We start from the raw sequence: 24937 nt of genomic DNA on the forward strand, positions 1-24937 counted from the left end.
TGCTAGCACCTACATTTTTATGTAGGGTGAACATCTCATTTAATCGTTTTAACATCAATCAGGATTTGGGTTTTGTGTACATTCGCATCATTTGGTCTGGTGGATAACTGTTTCATGGCCGCCATACCACAAATCCGTTCTTTATTATGTCAGATGCAAAGTAAGTTAAATCTTTTCGCGGAGATCAGGCAAATTCTGAGACGTTACGCGCGATGTTCGTACCGTTCACGTTTTTTGTATGTTTTGTGGTTAAAACTGAGCTACAGGTGCAGAAAAAAACGTATTTTGTATTAAACCTCTGATACTATTGTGCTTGATATAAATGTCTTTGTTCAATTATCTCCATTTAAACAATATAAAACGCATTTGGTCGAGTTGTTATGCATTTGATTATGGATTTTGGAATAATAATGGGCTGTCCCGGGTAACATCTGACGACAAAACTGAAGTATAAGTCTTCTTTTCGACTTTTTTTTTGCATATTTTCATTATTTTTTTTTGTTTGCCGCGAATTGCCATGAAATGGCAACCCATTATGATATATTTGTTTGACGGCTTATTGCGTCTTATTCTGTTACGCCAGGCAAATCTGCAAGGTTTCATTGTGTCCCATCTCCATTTTCGAAACTGCTCTAACGAAAACAGTTAAAAAATACGGATAAATGATGTCATCAGGTGAGAAAATGATATAGCTAGTATAATGTTGTTTTTCTGTAATTAATAAATTTCAAACGCAAAATCGGTCAAACACAAAAACAAAAAAGATTCACAATTTTAAAATGTGGTGAATAAAATGTCACACGTTCATTTTTTGCAAAAACGTTGCGTACAGGCGTAATTAAAGTAAACTATGTTAAGTTTTGCACTTGATTATCGGCAATCAAAATCTTATATAGACATGTCATTTTTCTAATCTTTTCAAAATATCTTTATTGGTCTCCATAGCATTCGAACTGTCCGAGAAAAAAATGTTTGAAAATTGGTGAAAAAGATGTCACACGCATTAAATTTCTGACGGCGGCAACCTGACGTCGTTTCGAATAGCCAAAATAACAAAAAAACGCTACATGCAATAAAAACACACAGAACAAGCTAAGCGTACAGCTTATATTAATCGATTGTCGGTACATGTATTGTTCAATTACATATATATAGAGAGTATGTTTAAACTATGATTTGATATGCTACTGATTTTTCGGATTCTTTTTGTTATTCCGTGATATTGATAAGTGTTGCGCTCAACCTGGAACTGATTGCATGTTTTATTTTTACTAGCAAAATTTAAATTAAGTGCAGAACTAGCAAAGTTTTTAAAACGAGTAAAACTTGGGTGCGTAATTGTACGAGCATTTCTTTTGCGTTTATATCGTATAGCACTAAAGAGGCTTCTATAAAATTTACGGACAAAATATGGTTTGGATGATGCTCCCAATGTATGATTGGAACGATACGAATATATTACTGTGACAATTAAGAAAAATTTTGTTTGTCAGAAAATGCACTAAACCGGATAATATGTTAAATTACTGTAGAAAACTTTAAGACAAATTCGATGAAAATCAGTTCCGTACATAGTGGCAAAATGCACAACTTAAAACATTGAAATAAAACTTATTACCTAAGCACAGTATTATAATTCATGACTATTCCGAAAGTACGGTTGCAAAGAAAAAAATGAACTTATTTTCTATTTATGTATTTATCTATATGTCCGTTATTTGTCGATATAAGAGGTAAACGAAGAAGAAAGTTTGCCGAATATTTCATATATTATCAGCTGATACTATCGGCTTAGTATAAGTCACGACATTTTTTTTAATGTTACTTAACCGACATTTCTTTCAAACACGGATTTGAAATTTTCATTCGAAATTATTCCGAAACTCCGTGAAAAGGCCTTAGGACGCAGCCGGGGGATTTTTAAAGAATCAAGGTTTTTTTTTTCGCGGGAACGAAATAATACAATCTGCGGCAGATTTTTAAAAATTAATGTGGGAAACATTTGAACGATGCTAAGTTACTGTATTGTAACGCCGAATATTTAGATATGTCGAGAGAATACATGTAGATCGTGACACAATTGTCCTTTAAATCGTTCCTAATATTAAAAGTATCTATCAAGTGTTTTTTTTTCTTTGGACGATGCTTATTTGACATTTAGGTACCTGACATGTTATTCTTGTGAAAACTATTTGATTGGTATTATCAATGACTGTATGAATAATTCTATTTGAAGTATAAGGCGACCATACCGACAGTTGTCGAAAACAAATGAAACCGCAATAGGGATCCCGCAGAAGATGTGGTATGATTGCCAATGAGACAATTAACTCTCCACAAGAGACCAAAATAACTCAGAAATTAACAACTAAAGGTCACCTTTACGGCCTTCAACAATGAGTAAAGCCCATACCGCATACTCAACTATAAAAGACCCCTCAATGACCATGTAAAACGGGAAAACTAAGAGCCGTATTTATTCTAAAATGAACAAAAACAAATATGTAACACATTAACAAACGATAACCAGTGAATTACGGACTCCTGACTTGGGACAGGAAAATTCATACATAATGTGGTGGCGTTAAACATGTTAGCAGGATCTCAACCATTACCCTAACCAGACAGGTACATTAACTTTACTTATTCTAAAAGTATTTTTGTAGAGTCTAAACCATGAAAAACGTCCGATTTTAGCGATAACGTCTGTTACGCTTATAGGCACGAACATCGCGCGTAACGTCTAATGAAAATTTTATGAAATAATGATAACAAACGTATATTATCTTATATCAGGTAGATTTTAATAATTAGACAAGATACATTAGATTTGGCGCCATAATTTCAGTCTGAAAAAAAAAACTAGATTAAAAAAATAATGGAAATAGAATAATGATTTAGTATAAATTATGATTAGAAATCCTTGTGTATGACAAATGAATAACTGATTGTGTATGATAAATGGATTAATTTCTATTTTTTCACAAATATGTTTTTTTCTAAGGGATTTGGCACCAAAAGCCATTAAACAATATTGTTTAGGTGTATTGCAGTAACGATTAATTGAAAGACGCTGCTCATTCTTTTTTCTCTTATTTACAAAATAATTCGTACGAATTATACTTATCTATTCGTTTATGGTTTCAAAAGCTATGAATAAACTCATCATAGATACCAGGATTGAAAGCATTTGATTGTGTACCGTTGTTCCGTCTATTCCATTCTAAGTAAATATACGCAAAGACCAGACAATAGAAACGTTGCATTTATTACTTGTTTTCTTCAATATTGGTCGATATGAAATTTAAACAAGCATAATCGGGGCTGTCAATTATGACATCTGATTATTTTCATAATTGCATCATACCCATCTCTTTAATCTGCTGAGTTCTTGTCGTATAGAGTTCAATATTGTAATCGAGCAATTTCAATATCATAAAACAGTTTGTTATTTTTTTTTAATATTGGTAAATTTCTATCTATATTAGCACCCATTTGATAAGTAGGACACTGGCTGTCAAATATAAATACCTGACATATTTTTTTATAATTTAATATTTCAGATTAAACATCGAGTTAGATCCTCTAAACTTCAGCGATTTGGATATGATATGACATATTGCCATTTTTTTTCAATATTGTTAAATTTAAATTTCCATATACAAGCAACTATTTGAAATGTAGGACACTGGCTGTCAAATATAAATGATTATAGACACTTTTTAATATTCTAAACGTCAGACAGAGATTTGGATATATAATATGACATATATTGTTCATTTTTTCATAATTGCATCATACCCATCTCTTTAATCTATTGAGTTCTTGTCGTATAGAGTTCAATATTGTAATCGAGCAACTTCAATATCATAAAACAGTTTGTTATTTTTTTTTCAATATTGGTAAATCTCAATTTCAATATAAGCACTCATTTAATAAGTAGGACACTGGCTGTCAAATATTTATAACTGACATTTTTTTTTCAAATTAAATTCAACAATTCACTTTAGAACGTGCTCATCTTTCAAATTTTATCTTTTCAAAATGAGAAATAGACGTCGTAATGACGTCAACTGACATTTTAAAATGTTAATTTCAAAACAAGATCAGGTGCTGGTATAAATAATTTACTATTGAAGATTTGCCAAGATCAAAAAGGCGCACGATGTGTAATGCAATTGGTCTAACTTCATATTTCTTACGTTATTAATATGATAAAGGCATAAACCTTCTGATGAACCATGTGTTGTTTTTCTTTTATTTATTTGCATTGGGAATATTTAAATTTTTATTCTGACAGATTAAAAAGTTGATATTCCCAATGCAAATAAATGTGTATTTAATGATGATTATAAAATGTTTTATATTTTGAATTTTGTTTGATTTGCATTTGTGGTTTTATATCTTTGTTTTTATTTTGTTATCAAGATCCTAGCGTTAAAATGAGCTGATGTGGTATAGTTGTCAATTATTCAAACTAGTCACTAGAGACCAAAAGAAATAAGATAGAGATAGTTTAGCAGGTACATCAGTGCATAGAGATTTTTTTTTTTCGATAACCGACTTATTATTTCAATGATAAAACGCTATGCTTGTACTTGTGCAGTAAATACGTTTTACCTTTCCATCAAATATTAATCATATACCAAAATATAAAAAGATAAAAAGTTGAAATGAAATCTCATAATATGTCATAACATCTCTCACATAACTATTTTCAATATAAATATATATTATTTGTTTCATTGGGAATCATACCACATCTCCTTATTTTATAGTATTTGTTTAATCGTTATTTCTCATGCTTGTAATTGGAAGATTTTCTTTGCGCTTTTATATTTTTGGCATGCAGTTCAGGTTTTAAGAATGACAATGTAAAAACTCAACCGTTTACATTTTAATCCATCCGATCTGTATATTAATTGATCAATTAATTAATTGTTTTTTAACGTCTAGTGGCAAATATCTCATCCATGTTCAGGACTGAGGAAAACAAACTCGCAATAAAAATATTAGGTTCGACCCGGATAACGGTAGAGACAAATTTTGAATGCCACTGGAAAAATTATATATATTGAATAGGGACAGAAATTATGCCTTGCTTCGGTTCTGTAAATAGAGAGTGTGGTACTTAAATCCCTCCTCACGATGCAACAGTTTGAAAGTCCCAATCTGGCTGTATGTGGCTGGGTTTTTATACATCCAGTACACCAACACCTTTTTGCATGGATTTTTACTGCTTGTCGGGTGAAGATACTTAAACATTAGATGGTTTGAGAACAATTAAAATTAGCGCAGGACACTTTGTAGGTACCTCTATGTAACTCGTGCCGTTTGTAAAAATAGCAGAAGCTCTGACTGAATATCAAGGCGCGTTTTCGATTATACGTAATATTTAATATACACACAAAGTTTAAAAATGTTGTCGACAAGTGATTATATAGTTTTAGATTATAGTGTACTATTTTAATACCTCTCGCCCTCGCGTTGATATTGAACGAGTTTCTTTTGGCTGATTGACACATATGCCCCTATTGAGTCTAGTGAAAATCGTAAACAACATAGCATCTGATATACTATTTCAGATAATAGAAACTTTACGGAATGAACGACAAAGTAAGGAACAATAACGATGATCTGTGTAATGAGCCAATTTATATACGTAAGTAGGTCTCTTGCTATAACAACATCCGTTTTCAGGTTCCGGTGTAATAAGGGTAATCGATCGTAGACTTATGTATGCTTTCTTTGTACGTCAAAGAACTCGAGCATCGACTTTTCATAGAGGGCGCTATAAATGTGTTTAAGGCTTTCGGAATATAATCTAGTTTTCAGTGACAGACAAGGTTATCTGCACCTTCTCTTTGTTTTGTTTTGTTTAGTGTTTTGTCTTTTCGTCTGTTTTTCTTTTGGTCATGGTTTTTTATACCGTTCTCAAGATTTCATTTTGAGTGTCTCTTTCGTAATTTCTGGGGGTTTCTTTGAAAAAGAGCAAAACTTGTTTACATGTGCAGTATACTAACACTTAAAATCGAAGTACGATAGTATCATACAGGAGTAGGCAAAATAAATGATCTTTTGGTAGGACAACATTCAGATAAGGTTATTTACACAATTTTACTCCTCGAAAATGGCAGGTTTATATACTCGGTTAAGCCAAATATCATCTTTAGAAGCTCTGTAATGGCCATGCCCTATCTTAAATTTCGACTGCATCGGCGTAATCTTGTTGTTCACGCTTTATATATCTCGATGTTTCAATATCTGTTGATTCATTTTCCAAACCTATACACAGTTGGTAGGCAATTAATTTGTTCTACATTGAAAGAACATATTTACCAGCATGTAAAATAGAGAGACTTTCTCATTTTGATTGCTAAATTACTGTAGATCTTTAATTTGCCATATACTATTGTTATATATAATTGATTGTTCAAGTAGAAATCATAATCCGTCAGTCACTGTAATACTTAAATATTTGTCTATTACATGGCTTTATGTGTTATATTGATCAATAAACTCGATACTTTATGCGGACAGGATCAACTATTCTTAAGGTTTATCGTCACGGGAAAAATGGAGAGTAAAATTCATTTGAAAAGACGAAAGACTGCGTTTCCTGGGAACTGAAATTTTGAAATACACGATGGAGACAATGTAAAGATGTAAAAATAAAGCACTTAAGTTCAAGTATGATACACTATCTAAATACAACCATAAATGTAATACACACATCTATGATACAGCTTAAAACTTCGGAAAAACCTTGAGACCATTGTACTTAGGGTGTTTGCCAATTGTTGAAGAGCTAATATTATATTGTATATACGAATAGTGACCGCAGGAATGTTGAGAGTATACTGCAATCGGATAAAAGAAAACAATAGAGAAGGAAAAAAAACCCAACAACATTACATAGACCAGTTATTTTTTTTCTCATTTTCTCATTTGAGTGTATTTGTACTCGCATACAAAACTTTTTATTTTATGTTTATTCCTTAAGAAATGGAGAGTGTTTTTATACACACAATGGTCGCATATTATTTATAACCGTTTAATCATTGATAAACAACAGTTTGATTTTCAAAATTATATTTACTTTCCTGAACATTTTCAACTAATTATACTGTATGGCCTCGACCATCACTGAAGAGACATTTATTGTCAAAATGCGCATCTGATGCATTAAAATTGGTACCTCTGATGATATTGTTTACGGGCATTACGATAATTCTTGTTCAATAATGTTTAAACAGAAAACATTGATAAATATACAGCAAATTTAACCAGATAAGAATAAGACAACTTACATTTATCACGTCTAACTGTACATACAGATTATGATACTGTGTCAAATTATGACAGTATAGCCCTTGTACAAGTCCTTGGATTGTGATGATGAGGTTTTTGTCAGAGTCATATTGCGTCTGCAATATGTCGGTTATAAAACTATGTTATTTAAATTCAATGTTGAATTTATGTTTTGAAATACTGAACTACAAATTACAGAATTTAGTGCGTAAAGGTTATTTTTGGTACAAATGACTAGGTTGAAACCTCAAAAATAGATTTACGGATGATAAAAATATCATATTTTCCGCAAGGTCGATTTTTTCCCACAAGGTTGTTTAAGACATACTATAGATAAAGCGGAAATTTTATTTCAACCAGAAATGATATTAATACAATTGTAGATTATTAGTGCTGGCTATACTATATATACAATTGAATTTTGCAGTTTTAAGCCTTGAAAGTTTTTTGTAGCGTTTCGAACCTTTTAATGTTTGTTTTAGATAATGAAAACTTGACGCAAAATGTCTCGTACACGGAATTTGGGGTCATACATTTTTTTGAGTGAACTTAAAATGAGCCTACATGATAGCTAGAATCACAGCCACGTGCAAGAAATATCCGACGAGGAAAATAGTCGTTCTTTTATTGGACTTTTAGCTTTCTCGTCTCAAGATCAGAAAATCTAGATTTTCATATTAAAGGATAATAACCCGTCGTTTACGCAGCTCGTGAGGAAGCTTAAATTTAGCGTGACAGATTTAATGAAATAAAAATTAAGAATTTTAATTTCAATTTGGAAAAAACCTCGACAGTTTTGTAATAGCAGTATAGTTAGACGCTGTATTCAGAGAGGTCAATCGGAGTTCAGTAATCAAAGTATGAATATAAGAATTAAGAAAGATATATGCATTTTTCTAAGATACTAAGTATGTTGATTGTACAGTCTATGTCCCACCCTTTATTTGATACGGAGTTAAAAGAGAATTAGTTCGAAAAAAAAATCGATCTTTTGTGTTTCAAACATTTATAGGGAAGAGGAATACAAGCTATAGCATTTAGGTCAGATACATACATGTAAGATTCTACACGACGCCAAACACACCAGAATTAGTACTAACAAAATAAAGAGTCTCAATTAAATATGCGATTCCTACACACACTGCAGCAGAGGTTAAAAACGAGTTGATTGAAAGAAAATGAAATTGATATGATTGATTTATATCATTATGCCGTGTACAAGTTGTAATTTTGTGCAAATATTTTTATTATTTTACAAACCTCTTCTTTGCAACTGGTGACATTAGATCTTGATTATCTATAGCTTAATGATTATAGCACAATATTTTCATGAATCTAACACTAAGCACTGCCTCTAGGAAAGACACTGTTCTTGTTTCTATTTAATTATGTAGAGGTTTGAAACATATTGATTCCTTGTACAGAAACGGTATACAAAATAACAACTTATCCACAACATATATACAATTATAATAGATGACTTGCATTTAGTAGGATAATACGTTCCATCTTTGTTTTTATCATATGTATTTTTTATGATCCTGAATTATGCATGTATAATTGCTTGTTCACGTGATAAGGCGTAGGTTTTGGCCGTTTAAACTTAACAGACTTGTGAAGTGTTAATACCAAATACGTGAACAGATATAATTTCACAACTGCTACAAATGATCTCTTGATAATAAGTATCATAAAATGACGTAGAAGTATAAAATGGAATGACCAAGCTCGGAGACATACAATTGTATTAAGAATTTATATTAACACGTCTTTTGACCATATAGATGCGCTGCCTTATGACGACCAAGCTCGGAGACATACAATTGTATTAAGAATTATTTACACGTCTTTTGACCATACAGATGCGCTGCCTTATGACGACCAAGCTCGGAGACATACGATTGTATTAAGAATTTATATTAACACGTCTTTTGACCATATAGATGCGCTGCCTTATGACGACTAAGCTCGGAGACATACGATTGTATTAAGAATTATTTACACGTCTTTTGACCATATAGATGAGCTGCCTTATGCCAAGTTGTGTTCAGATTATTTCGCTGAAATTCCACGTTTAATTATGCACTAACTGTTGTGCTTATGGTTACGCTGGGTAGAAATCTAGGAGAAAAATCTAACTTGTAGGAAGTCAAATGTAAATTCATATCAATTCAATGAACATGCAAAGAGATTTTACCAATGTGTCGAGGGGGATACGATCGTTGTTTGTCTCCTGGGAAAAATAAATCATCATAATTGAAACGCGAGGCTTGCCGAATTTTATAAGTTCGCATGAGGAGCACGAGACATGAGGTTATTGTCTGTTTCGCTAATGATTTTCTTCTTATATATGTGATGGACAAAGTTTATCTTTCTTATAACAGAAAGTGTTCTTTAAAGGTGATGTCATTAGTCATTGTCGATTTTTATCGTGTCGTCAAAATAGCGAATCTAAAGGAAGCTAGAAAATTTGACTCCATTATAAAACATAACCAAATGAATAACTGAGATCAAACGAACCACATGTTAATTATAAAAAAAAAAAACTGGTGGCGAAACTAAAATAGTTAAGAATTATACAAGTGTAGTAAAATGAAAAATAATATAGACTTACATTTCACAGGGCATGCCGCATACAAATGAATGTTTAAAATTAAGTTCCAAGGTACTCGACAGAGTTATCAAAGACTCGCAAAGTTTCTTAGTCACAACATTTTGTAGTCTATACGTCTAGATTTCAAGTTATTTTCGTATACATCACATGTTTTGAAATGTTTCACTTTGATTATATATAAATATGATTTTACGTCTTTTATAAGGTAAATCAGACACAAGTCATTGCCTTAATGCGTCACTGTTATACAATTTATCATAAGTTTAATTTATTTATAAAATGGGAAAATAAAAAAGATACCATACGAATTATGCCCTTATAATCTTCATTTCATAAGAAAATTATTTTGGAATGATTTTGTTTCTCGACCCACTCGTTTAGTAGTTGAATGAATCATTTGGGTATTCAGATATGTCTTCAATTCCATTCTCATCTTAAACAGCAATAGCAGAACTGTTCGTCAACAAAAGTGTTAGTTTCAGTTCAATTGTCTGTCGATAACTTTACTCATACCGAAAGCTATTGCATGTCAATAGATGTGAGAGGAAAATAGCTATTTCAATCACATTTTGATTTTAAAAAAGTTTGAAAAAAATGAATATTTTAAATTTGAGTCTAAAATTATTTTTTGTCTGGTGACCACATTATAATTTTGGGATAGTAATCGCGTAACGGCTACTGATGTCATTCTACTCTTTATATAATAAGAAAAAACACTGTGTAAAAAAGTATTGAAATTATTGAAATTGAAATTGTTTCGTTATCTTGATACATATAACTTAATATTTTGATTTCAAGTTGTATAACGAACCTTCATTCATTTTAAAGCAAAGTCCATAATCAGATACAATCATATGACTCTGGTACAATGAACACAACAAAGTGAACACATTATTATTGCGCGAAGTAATAAAGTTTCTTAAAGTACATGCATGGTGAATGGATTTTTTTTTTTGGAAAGAAAAACAGTGAATTATTGTTGATGGAAAGGATTGTATATGTTTATGATAGATGTTGATATATTCATCATCAATTTAAATTTTAACGTTTTTTCTTCTTATTAGACATATTTAAATGTTTCAAATAAGGTACTGATTTCTCAATCATAAGACTGAGGTATTGTTTTTCGGGAAATGTCTGTACAAATTGTTCCGTTGATTAATACTAATAGCGTTTGTTTCTGTCAGTATTTTTATGGACTTCTCCTTGTTTATATTTGTCTTGGAGTCAAGTATTTAGTTTTAATTGTTTGGAATCATACTGAATTGAAGTATACATCACAGATATTTTAGTTTCATAAAGGATAATATAAAAAAGAAGATGTGGTATGAAGTTCACATCTATAGTCAGTATAATAAAATGTTCATTGATAAAGGTTGAATACTTTATTATTGAAGTACTATTGATCAAATAAGGAAAAACAATTGTTCTTGAACGTATTCTTGCAGCTAATTGTACATAACTCAGTAGCATTTTTCTTTACTACTTCACTGAGAAAGTGACTCTCATTGACAGTGTATGTTTAGTAGTTGTTGTTCCTTAGTAATGGATTCTAAATTCCCCTAGAGATCAGACTGGAAACATTAAGTTGTCCTTGTCACTTGGAAGTGATTAGAAGTCAACATATCGTACACAAAAAATTTCTTAAAAGACATATCTCGCGGGAGAAAGTTATAAATGATGGACATAAAATGCGAGTAGATTTTAGATCCCGACTGTTCCAGGGCTGTATAGCCAGTCAAGGTCGTTAAAATGTTCAATCATCATACATTTTAGTTAACATAAAAAGTCATTTCAATCCCTTAATGTTCTTATAGCATAGGTTGCAAGCTAACTGACTTCTTTTTTAAAAAGCGCACTTTTACTGATGACAATTTGTCCTAAAAACGAAAATTTAATGCAGGATTAATTGATTTGTTCAAGTGAAATTGGTATTTTTAAAAATAGATATGCTCTTTTTATTCCCATTTTTTTTCACTATTTTATAATTGAAGCAGCAAGTTACAGAAATATTGAATGAAAAAAAGAGGATTTTTTTTTATCATAATATAATAATAATAAAAAAAAAGCTAATCAAAGGTACTAGGATTATATAGCTTGCTATTCGGTGTGAGTCGTACTTTGACCTATTATTGTTCACCCTGTACGCATTGTTACTGTGATGGAGAGTTCTCTCACTGGTACTCATACCACATCTTCTTATTTCTCTATAGATTTTATGCTTGACGCGCGTTTTTTTTCCACAAGAGAATCGCTGACGCTCAAGAGAAAAAAAAATGCCAAATAAAGTACAAAGTATTTATATAGTCTGGTTTGTTAACACTTAATAGAAGACGGGAGTTGAACATTATCGGCTTAGAAAAACATCCCTCTGGCAAAGTAAAGAACCGTTATGTCTATATCACATCGTGTTTCATTCGTAATGGATTGTTAATACCTCAAGAGATCACCCGAATGTACATGTCATTTGCGGAAAAGATTATATATCAACAAATCATTAAAACACATCTTAAAAGACATATTGTTCCATTCAACTGTGTATGTAGAATGTTAAGATGCAGAGAAAAGCATTAACAAGTTACAAATTAGAAAACTGTAATTCTTTATAATTTTAGTACTTTATATTGCTTCTTAAAACGAGTAGACTTAAAAGCATAAGAATAGAAGTCAAGATCAATAATTTACCAATTATGAATAATAATCCCAATTTTCCAGTCATTTTCCAAATGCTGTAATTTCTGATCAAAGGCAAGAGCTAATATCTTTCGATATGAGAGGATATCAATCAGACAGCACTGTTTCAATACGATATGGTTATATAATTACACTTTTGAGTAACTATAAATACAACGATTTTTATATATTTATATTAGTAAAATGTGATTTTAATTATATAGAATTTTATAGAAGTGTGCTGGCCTAGGTTGCGACGGGTCATGCGTTCTATCACTTGCCGGTGAAATCAAATTATTAGCCCTTTAAAATTGATCTTTGACAAGTTTATCCCTCATGCGGCAGTATAAGAGCAAAGATTGGTCGGCATAATTTGTCTGGGGAGAGTGACACGTCTCAAGTTTTGCACTACGTTATTATATTTCAGATCAGCTCGTACATATACAATAGTAGGTCAATGTCCGAAAAATGTCAACTTTTTTGTATGAGGCTGAGAAACTGGGAAAGGGCGAGGTTCTTCGGAGCCGTTTCCCAGTTTTGCGCCGAGTACACTGAAAAGTTGATGTTTTTCAGATATTGACCTTATATTGTTTGTATACTGCAACTGTAACACAAATTTCAAACTTATTTACATCACTTAATGAACCCCGGACTGTGGAAAAAGTGTTCCATGATGGAATTGACATTGCACACAATATAGCTGTGTAACTATATTTAGGAAATAAACACAACTAGTTGCAGTATAAATCGTGCAAAGCATAGTTCAAATTCATGCAGTAAATCCGTTCCCGTTATTGCGAACCCTTTGATAGTTTTCCATAGATTCACCTGCAAGTTACCTGTCCATTTAAACTTTTGTATGTTCTATTGTCCCATCTAACAAATACAACAGGTATTGTTCTCTGTGAAGCGTATGCACTGGGACCTTTAAATTTCTTCTAGGAGAAATATATCACTCATTGTTTAATTTACGTGACCAAATAGGTGAATCTATGGAAAACTAACATAGGGTTCGCAATAATTGTATACAAAATATGTTTGACTTTTTTCAACGGAAAACGAAAATGTGCAGGAGATATCATTTGCCAGTTAACTCTTTCATGGTCTGTATTCAAAACATGAATACAATCATCGAGTTGACATATTTCCTCCTTATCGCTATATATTAGCCTCGTTATCATTATTCAATCCGATGTTCGTGCTCATTTAGAACCTTTGGCTCGTTTAAGTTATAATTATGTTAGTCTATTGGGTTAGAAGTAAATAAAGTCCCCTACCGATTCTTGTCTAAAAAATCGGTATGTAGAAATAGAAAAAAAGACAATTGATTGTGACAAATATAAATAGGTTAAAGAGGTATCATCAGAGTTATAAGATTGAGCGACGACACATTTCGCTTTAGTTTTGGTTTTGATTAATTAACCATTTTACCAATTTTGTGATAAATGAATGTGTTACATATTAAATACTAAATTATATTATATATGCCGCCGGATCTTGTAATAAATAAGTCTAATGCTGCAATGGTGTCAAATGCCACATAACCGACATTCGGATATTTTCTGCTCTTTGGTCAGGTTGTCTCTTTGACACATTCCACGTTTCCATTAACAATTTTCAGAGCTCTGGTCAATTTTATGTAACTGCATTTTATATTTCTAATCTCTCAAACGTCTTGAGTATCAGTTTTCTCAAACTGTTTACTTCAACTAAAAGTTACCACGCAGCTAAACTTTGATCCCGAAAATATCGAAGTATGTTTGCTTATTGTTGATTTACATTTATTGCTTCTGTTGGTATAAAGTTACCTGTTGTTTCCAATTGGCGAATAAGAGATTTTGAAAGAGCTACCGTAACTTCGGATCATGTAGGTCAATGCCGCTTTTCGGAAGGGATTGAGTTGGTCTCTTATGGTTTTTTATTTCACCTCCAATATCATTGGCATCTTCTAACCTTTTTGCATGAACATTTATTATAAGAAACGGACACGGAGTAGATCAAACACATGAAATTATTAATTTACTTTGCATCAATCAAAGACTCATCGTCAACACAAATATTTTATTTAACAAAACCAATTTGGTCTTTTGTATTTTCCTTTACCTCAATTTGTGGGACAGTTTTCCAGGGTTTGATCTCCGGTTATATGTAGTAATATATTGCACTGTAACCTACATATACATACATTGTTATGACAACCAATAAAATTATCAAATGTCGGTTAAATAGCAATATTATATTATTTTTAATATGTCTATTATTAGGAAACAATAAGTGCTATATTATTTTGCCTGTTGGTGCGGTAAGTAATGGCCTCAGTTTGTCAATTCGTGTTATTAGCGAAAAGATGTTTTGATCCGAGTACAATTGCTATTGTGTTTTATAGGGATAACTGCTATTCTAGTTTCCAATAAACTATTAAAAGTATTCCTAATAATACGATTTTTTGTATCAAATTATTGTTACATGTATATTGGATTAAATAGTTAGTAATTGTATTGCATGGGCGTTTACAATTGTTGTGATTAGTTTTAAGGAATCTGCGTGAAATGATTTATTTTATTATACTTCACGTTAAAATGCCGTATTTTGATAGGCTAATACGAGGGTTTCAATTTACTCTATCACATGGCTGAGAGGGTGACAATTTTCTTGAATGTTACCCGCTCGTCTAACTGAACGGTACCAATCAAAAATCGACAATGGATTGAATTTACATCAAGTAGTTGAATACAATGCTTAAGTTTTACGTTTTGGCTCAAATTTTATTATTTAACTGTCAAAATAAAAAAAAAACATCTGGCTTAATTTTATCTTCTTCTAATACTCGTAACGTTGTTATGTACGTGACGTCATATGAAATCCTTTTGAAATAAAATTAAATTAATCAGTAAAAGACAAAAATGGTAGGACGTTCAGTATAATAAATTAAATAACACATAGCTGAGAGGGTGATAGAGCAGATTGGTACCCCGTGAAAAAGCATTGTCAACCTTGGCTTCACCGCGGTTGACAATGTTTTCTTGGGGTACCAATCTGCTCTACCACCCTCTCAGTTATGTGTTATTTATATAGTGTTCTATTCCATATTTAAGATTTAACAGTACAATACCCTTTTAAGTACATGATATCCTGTACGTATTCAAATGTATCAAACAGTATAACTTAATGAGCGAATTTGCTAGGACTCTGTAAGTATTTTCGGATAAAAATCATATATCGACTAGTACCACTTCAACTATTGCTTGAACTGATGTTAATACGTGCCGTTGTTTTTTCCGTTTAAATGGTTTCACACTAGTAGTTTTGGGCCCTTTATCAATTTTTGTTCGATGTGAGCCAAGGCTCCGTGTTGAAGGCCGTACATTAAGCTATAATGGCTGACTTTTATAAATTGTTATTTGGACAGAGGGTTGTCTCATTGACACTCACACCATATCTTCCTATATCCAGTTAAAAATGAACGACATTACCAAAAACTGATGAAACCTTCTAAGAAACATTATGTATTGACATAGGTTTTCTGATAATAAACCTAAAATCTTGGGTTGAACTCAGTGGCACCCGGAGGCACACCAGTCAAAATATCAATGTTAATTGGTTTATGTTTACTCTTTCCTTTCTTAATAATAATGGTGAACGCAGTAATGTTAAGCACTCAAGAGGTCACGGACTATAGATAATCCGGTTGATATGTTTTCTCGGGGTAACAATCTGCTCTATCAACCTCTCATCTATTTGTAATGTATATATTGTCACATGGTAGTTAAACTGGCTATGATTTGATTAGTTAGTTCCGTCCGGTCACTAGGCATTGCTAAGAATATAAGATTTCATTCATTTATTTCTGTAAGCTTGAACTCATAAGGAATCATGATTTTCATTAATAGAAAGAGGAAACCATATTAATACAGGACTATTCATTTCACTGCAGTGACATAAATCGTTTCTTTATTTGATGCCGAGCTACGAATGTTGACAAAAATCTCGTGAGTAATCGTGGTTCACAAAAAATCTTTAAATATTTGAAAATTGTAAGAAAGGTTATTTATTTAATTTAATCATGGTAATCACGAGATTTGAATGAGATGTAAACTTTATAGACGAAATGATAGCATAACTTTTCATGATAGAAAATTCACTTTTCCAGATAAACTAAAAAATATTGTTCATAAATACTACAAGTGGCTACTAAGGGGAAACGCCAAACACACATTTTTTTTTGCAGTTTGGATAAACTAATATGAATCCGATGCCATTGTTCCGGACAAAGTATCGTGGAACCGAATCTTTTAAACAGGTATTTTGATCTAGAATATTGTTTTATCTAAATGAATACTAGTTTATCACGCAGTATTGATATGGATAAAAGACGTAGTAACCTAATTAAACACATAACCAGATTCATATAGTAATGATAGTATCGGTACACAAGTATACTAGTACTCACATTTTATTTTTTAAACAAATTCACAAGTACACGAGTACTGGCGCTTTGCAACAAACGTTTACAAGACACCAACATTAATGAATTAATGAGATTAATATTTTATATTGTGTGTGCATAAATGCCACAATTGCTGCTTCATTATTCCAATAGAAATGTCATTATTTCAATAATACTTTGTGTTGTTGACGATGACATCCATCTAAACTAGCAAATTAAAAGCTGAGTTGGATGGTTAGGGATTCTGTCATAGAAGTGTGATAGATTGAGAGTAGATAATTGAACAAACGTACATGTCAGATGGAATAATTGTCATTTAATCCTCAAAAGACAAATGATAGTTCAAATAACTGGGACGAGTGGTGCTAAAGAGACAACCATTGAGTTTTATTGAGCTCATTGTAATCTTACATACCAATATACTGACTTGTTTAAACCGTTGGTGATAAAGAGCTTTGGATACGTAATATACATTGTATTGATACTTGCCTGTATTTTATTGAACTCATTGTTATCTTAGTATTATGACGATTATGTTTGAAACCCTAGGACACTTATTTCTTTGAATATTATACTGGATGTAAACGTGTATAATATCGCGTCTTTGAATTGTATTTAATTTTAAACTGTATACGTGGATAACATCTCGGGTTGTTATTTTTGAGATTCTCGTAAGCGCTTAGTAAAATTCGTGCTTAATTTATAAATTCACCAGTCAATATATTTCATGATAAAGAACAAATCGCTCGGGTGCATATTTTCGCATATTCGACGTGAACTGGTACAAACTTTAAAATTAACTGTCATAACTGACCTAAGATATCATGCTTTTGATCGGTGTAATATCGTATGCACTCAAATCGCTGCCATCTTAATAATGGGAATTATTACATAAATAGGCGGTATTATATTCACGATCTTAAAGTTTTCCACTCCTGAATCGTGGCTGTAAAATGTATTTCAACATGAACCTAGATTAAAATGAATTATATATAGTAGCAACTTTTAGAAGTCAAAATTACTATGTTGAAATAAAATGACTATACTGAAAGTAAATTGTTCCACCAAGGGACAGGTTAAATAAGGACAAAGACAGGACTTAATCAACAATTTCATATAGGATAGAATAGACTATTGTCACATTAGCGACTTTTGATTCCAGATTATATATATCTTACAGGTTACAACATACTAGTGTTCGAAAATGCAACCTAAAGAACTCAGATTCAGATATATAATCGGTGCAATTTTAGGGAAAGGTTTATTGTTTTCCAATGTTTATGTCTATCAAACATTGTATTTTGCCCCAACTTTGTACCGACTGAAAGCTTGGTTTAACTCTTTGTTTATCTTTTACTGATCGAAAACCAGGATGTCCTATACCACACAGTTGGTAATATGTCGAAATATTTAAATACTGGAGTCTAAAGGCAGTAATATAATAATAGTCTATTTCAAGAACTTAAGAGTTTCGGAAAAAACATGTATAGTTTTTTTAGCAAGCATGATATAGATCTAAATTCGAGCTTTCTTTGTGTTACCAAGAGGGAAAATGGGGAAATGTGTTTGCATTGTTAGCGAGAAACTGCATATTCTTTTCTTGCAAACATCGTGCAGCTTAAGACGTAAATCAGCTTAATACTGTTTGATCAGAGGTATGTATGAGAGGGGAAGTTCCAAATAGAATATACTTGATCAGCAGTATACACGATGAGGGAGTGTCCCATTATATTGTATAACATTTGATGCAAACTTAAAAACAATAACTGTCATAACTGACCTTAGATATCATGCTTTCGGTCGGTTGAATAAGTATAAACTTTGATCGTTGCCATCTTAATAAAAGGAATTATTACGTAAACGAGCGTTGTTGTTGCCACGACCTATAATTGGTGCAAGTTGGAGAAAAGTTTACTGTTTTTCAAAAATGTCATGTACATGTATAGAAAACATGAAACAGTTTATTTCCAACCAACATTGAACCGACTGAAAACTTTATTTAACTCCTTTATGTATCTCTTACATGATCTATTACCGTGGTATGTCCTACCATATAGCTGGTAACCTGTCGATCAATACAAATTCTGGAGTCAACAGTACCAGTATGTCATACCACAGAGCTGGTAAACTGTCGATCAATAGAGAAAACTTGATTTAACTCCTTTATGTTTCTCCTACATGATCGATTACCAGCCTACATGTATGTCCCACCACCACAGAGCTGGTAACCTGCCGATCAATAGAGAAAACTTGATTTAACTCCTTTATGTTTCTCTTACATGATCGATTACCAGCCTACATGTATGTCCCACCACCACAGAGCTGGTAAACTGTCGATCAATACAAATTCTGGAGTCAACAGTACCAGTATGTCATACCACAGAGCTGGTAACCTGCCGATCAATAGAGAAAACTTGATTTAACTCCTTTATGTTTCTCTTACATGATCGATTACCAGCCTACATGTATGTCCCACCACCATACAGCTGGTAACCTGTCGATCAATACAAATTCTGGAGTCAACAGTACCAGTATGTCATACCACAGAGCTGGTAACCTGTCGATCAATTCAAATTCTGGAGTCAACAGTAGGTAATAGAAAGATAGTCTATTTTAAGAACGTATTGGTTTTATATAAAAATGTAATTAGCACTTTGAACAAGCATGATGTTAATGAGAGCTTTATTTGCGTTACAATGATGAAAATGTGCTTGAATTGTTAGCAAGAAAATTTAAATTCTTGTGTTTTCGAGTTTCATGCAGCAGAAGACGAATTTACTTAATATTAGGATGTCCTACCACAGGGGTATACATGAGAGAGAGCGAATTTAATAATCAAAGCAAGGAGGTCTCGAATCGGACATACTTACTCAGAAGTATACATGAGAAGGGAGTTCCGCGTCATATCGTATAACATCTGATACAACTTTAAAAATAACTGTCATAGCTGGCCTTTGATATCATGCTTTCGATCGGTTCAACTAGTATAAACTTAGATCGTTGCCATCTTAATAATTGGAATTATTACGTAAATGGGCGGTGTTATTTTCCAGTCCTAATACATGGCCGTAAAATATATTCCAACATGTACATAGATTAGAAGGAACTATAAAGTAGCAACTTTTACTAGTCCAATTTGCTATATTAAAATAATATTTTTGCAACGAGGAACAGGTTGAATAAGGACAAATACACTCAGCACTAAATCACCCGTTTCAAAGAATAGGATTTCTTAGAACATAATCATCGTATTTTGGTCTAAACATGGACTAGGAACATATATAAGTTTGGTCTTATACTGGAAAAGGTTGGAAATTCGTCAAGGTTCAAAAACGACAAACAAAGTATAAAGCGGGCAATCTGAACTTAGATTGTTGCACACTTACAACTTCTAAACCATGTTTTAAAGTTTTCTAAATAGCATGTCATCCATCCAGTGATTTATGACGCCCAAATTTTAAACACATATTTGAAACGAGGTGGTAAAATGATTATCTTAATAACTTTAGAAGAATCAGCATTGATTACTATTATAACTTGAACACATTCATTAATTACAAAAAACTAAATGTTTAACAGTCTATTCAAGAAATAGTATAAGATTAATATGTTACCCGAAGTATTTATTTATAGAACTCTATAATTTCTACTGGCTGTAAAAAGTGCAGTACGAACAAGTCATATTAACAAGTTTGCGCATTTGCTGTTCCGTCTACTATCCCAGCGGCCTCGGTGATTGTTGTAGTTCTCGCGAGATAAAATCAATTTGTTGACATTTAAATTGATGACATCGGTAATAAAAATCATTCTCAAAGCTCAATTACACAGCGGCATCCTATAAAACTGCTGATTTATCCTGGTTAATTAGAAACTTCAGAGAGCCAAGTTTTCTTTCATTCTTGCTTATCCGTATATTATGCAAGCAATAGATTATTAATTACGTCCTAAATAAGGATGGGCATTGCATTTCTTTACAAATTAACTTGTATTATATTTACAAAAAATATAGTTTTATTTTGAGATAAGCTTGTGTTTATGAACTTATTATTAGAATGAAGAAAGGAAAGTATAAATACTACCGTCTTTACTATATTTATTTCTGATTATTACATTATTAATATAAAGTAAGCCTTGAAATCCGTCGATACGTGTAATATTATATTTTATAATGATTCGAGTATTTAAATTCTGTCGTTGTTTCAATGAGAGAAAGCTTGTGCAATAATATCTATAAAAAAATATGAAGATATTTTATGAGCTTATTTTTGCTGTTTTTCTTACGCTTGAATATTTTCTCGAGGAAGCGAAACTAAAGAAGATATTACTCTAAATGAATGCGATTATATATCTCTATACTAGAATAGTATTTCCCCACTGTTACGCTTTATACAGATATTCAATCCTTTTATATTTGTAAGGATGACTTCATTATTATTGTATTGACTTTAACATTGTTTGTGTCTTTGCTGTTTTTATAGTTATGCAAGGTTTGATACGTAATGGCGTGTTTGTAAAGACACTAAAGCTATCACTTAAAACTAGTTATCCATTAACCATCAAGCGTTTGTTGTGGTCAGTTCAACATAATTGCCTGCTGTAATCTAAATGACTAGGCGCAGCTTATATTTACTTCTTGATGTCAATGTTAAACTCTTAGCACAACTTAGATGTGGTTCACTTAAACTCAACATTGAAACTGGACGATATAATAATGTGCCTCGTAATGAAAGACTTTGTCAATGTTGCAATATGAAAGCTATTGAAAATGAATATCATTTTGTAATGATTTGTCCAGCCTATAGACATCTGCGTTTAAGATTTTTGCCTAAATATTATTGTTCTTGGCCTAATATGTCAAAATGTTTATCCCTTATTCAAACAAGTTCAAGGACTTTGGTATTAAAACTTTGTTGTTTGTTAAATGAAAACTGGAAACTACGGTCACAACTGATAAAGTAGATTATATATGGTACTATCTGTTTAATATGTGGTGTTGTTTTTTTTTTGTTTTTTTTTGTGTTATTATTTTGCTTTCAATTTTCATTTATATTATGTCGCTTACTATATTATATATGTTGTTGATGCTATAGCATTATATTATATGCTGATTTGCAATAAACTTATTACACTCATACACTCTTATACACATATACGTTCAGTAAAGTTATGTAAACACTTTGTTTTCCACAGCTAACATGTAAAAGAAGAAGCTTTTAATTCGATGAAAATAGAATTGAGCGAATTCAATACAAAAAGTTATTATTTATAAAATAAAGTAAAAAGAAGTCTGTATAAATTTATTGTATTCACTCAGTTCACTCCGGCTTATTATCAATTCTTTTGGTTGCTACAGTAACACATTATTTGAGAAAGTGACTTTTTTTTTTTTTATAGATATCAAATTAAGATGTTTATGCTTTCGATTTTGTTTGTACTGTCGTGTGATGTAAAACCAATAATTCGGATGACCTCTATTAGTTTTAAAAGAGGCAGATTCAGCTGCTTGGAATTGATATTTTATTATGTTTTTCTTACCGTATAAGGATTTACCGGATTGTATTAGTTGTATCTATTAACTGAAGTAATCACTGCACTAAATAAACTGGGAGTCTTCAATAAGTCATAAATCCTGAAATTAATGTAGCATGTGTTAATCCTTGATATTAATTAAATGCTCAAAAAGACGCGAAAATAAAAACAAGTTTTCCAATCATGTAAAATTGGAGACGAAATTAGGCTTACAGAAGTTAATTGATCTTGGCATCAAGTTATTATAATCGTCTCAACGTTCAAGGATAAGGTATAACAAATTGTTATCAATAAAAACAGAAGTCAAAACAAAACGAATTTGATGCACAATCCCTCTTTGAAATAACTGTTATGTATGATGAGTGTCGTATATCAATTTTATACGTGACGTGACGTGCCAATACGTGGGATTTTTTTTCAAAATCTGGAATATATGAAAAACAGAAATTTCAAATATCTTAAAAAAAAAAAAAAAAAAAAGCCACAAAACGAGGCTTTCAATAAAGGATAAAGTTTCACACATCAATCATGTTCGTGACGTTTCCCAACATTGGTACCTGGGTTCATTAATCATGCATTATTAATGACCTGGACATGAAATTACCAAGGTTCGTGTAAAACTGCACGATTCTAGGACTTACTAGTTATTTCAGTATAATAATAATAAAACACCTAGTTTTAATCGTGTGCGTGATATTTCCCTTTACGTTTTACCGTAAAAATGATACTTATTCATTTCTTACAAATCGTGAATTATTTTTTTATGTCTTCCATTATGATCATGTTGAAAATCTATCCTTTATTGATTCCCATAGTGTTTGATCCTTTTCAAAACTGTAAATTCAGTTCTGTGTTTCGTATAATACTTTGAAGTTTATATTAATTTGATTTACTCCAGGCATAATTCTTGTTAGAAAGGAAATTGTACTTCTTTTGGATTCAACGGAGGTATTGTTTTACGTAGAAACTGCTTTTGGATTCACAAACCTTAGAAAGCGATCGTTTCTTGTAGAAGTTATTCCATAATAGATATTCGTACGTGACGAATTGGTTACAAATTATTTACTTGTGACGTTAGAAAAAGATATTATTTTAATGTATTTACTAGTTTCATCATTTCTAGGATGGAAAATCATATATGCTGTTCTGTGTGAGCCAAGGCTCTGTGTTGAAGGCCGTACGTTGACCTATAATTGTTTACTCTTTTCACATTGTGACTTGAATGGCGAATTGTCTCATTTGCACTCATACCGTCCACATCTTCTTATTTCTATAAATTAACCAGGCAAGAATTAATATTAAAATTAAAAGGAGCATGGTATATAAAATAAAGATTATTTTTTTTAACAAATGTAAGATATAATTGCCAATGAGACACATATCCATCAAAGTTTAAATGAATTGTATTTAATTTAGATTAAGATATTCATTGAACGGTTGCTTGAGTACACCAAAAGGTACAGTCGTTGTTTTTGCCTGTGACAAACCTGGTCTGGGTTGTACAAAACTTATACCCAATTGACAAAATTTAACCAGTTCTGGTAGTGTCTGTTAAAATATATAATAAAAACTGGACTTTATGGGCTTTGCTAATTGTTGAAGGCCGTACGGTGACCTATAATTGTTAATGTTTGTGTCATTTTGGTCTTTTGTGGATAGTTGTCTCATTGGCAATCATACTACGTCTTTTTTTTTATATTTACGATGAACGATTTGGAGCTTGACATATGTATATAGACACCTGTTTATTTTTGTAGGTTGTGTCTTATTGACGTCACGATATTTCACATCTCCTTCATTTGTATTAAGTTGTGAAAGATAAAAATTAACTCGTGTATTATGTATATATATATTTAGATTATGGCTTTTTATTTTCGCCAACGCCTTTATGAATTATAAAAGTACGCAACATTTAGAGGGTAAGAAAAAATACTGATCGGCTCGAATTCAGAAAAACAAATCCATGTTAGAGATTAGCAAAATAAAAAAATGGTGACTGAAATTATCGATATAGTGCAAAAGAAGTTAAAAGTCTATATAAAATAGATTTTTTTTTTATATGCATGTGGTTTTCCCCCCTGGATGTTTTCAGAAATGTCTACAACTAGTCATATGTGTATTTTTGTCTTATCTGCATTTAAATAAACCACGTATATATATGAATCTGTATTTTTATTAAAAGATAAATGTGCTTTTCTGTTTTATTATTGAATTTATTTCATTATTCAGGAAATTGTTAATGGAATAAATGAAATACAGTTATATTTCCTAAGAATGATAGATCATATATTTCAACATATAATAGTTACTATGTAAGAAAGTGGCTCTTCTTGAAGTGTTTAATACTTTTAGCAGCGTAATCT

General features: G+C 31.6%; 2 protein-coding genes across 6 annotated transcripts in view; one reads left to right on the forward strand and one right to left on the reverse strand.

Annotated features, from left to right (window-relative positions):
• LOC134714572 (focadhesin-like) overlaps positions 1-24937 on the forward strand; it is a 292611-nt gene that overhangs the window by 42291 nt on the left and 225383 nt on the right. The window lies entirely within an intron of this gene.
• The window catches only part of LOC134714570 (FMRFamide receptor-like), a 43957-nt gene that overhangs the window by 6184 nt on the left and 12836 nt on the right, over positions 1-24937 (reverse strand). The window contains exon 2 of one of the 4 annotated variants that reach the window (XM_063575924.1): positions 22581-22674. The gene's annotated coding sequence lies outside the window, so the exon portion shown is untranslated. Of the gene's footprint in view, positions 1-7310; positions 7420-8571; positions 8711-22580; positions 22794-24937 lie in introns of those variants that run through there. The other 3 variants (XM_063575925.1, XM_063575923.1, XM_063575922.1) reach the window with 3 other exon arrangements.

Source organism: Mytilus trossulus, chromosome 4 (assembly GCF_036588685.1).
Source record: "Mytilus trossulus isolate FHL-02 chromosome 4, PNRI_Mtr1.1.1.hap1, whole genome shotgun sequence".
NCBI lineage: Eukaryota > Metazoa > Mollusca > Bivalvia > Mytilida > Mytilidae > Mytilus > Mytilus trossulus.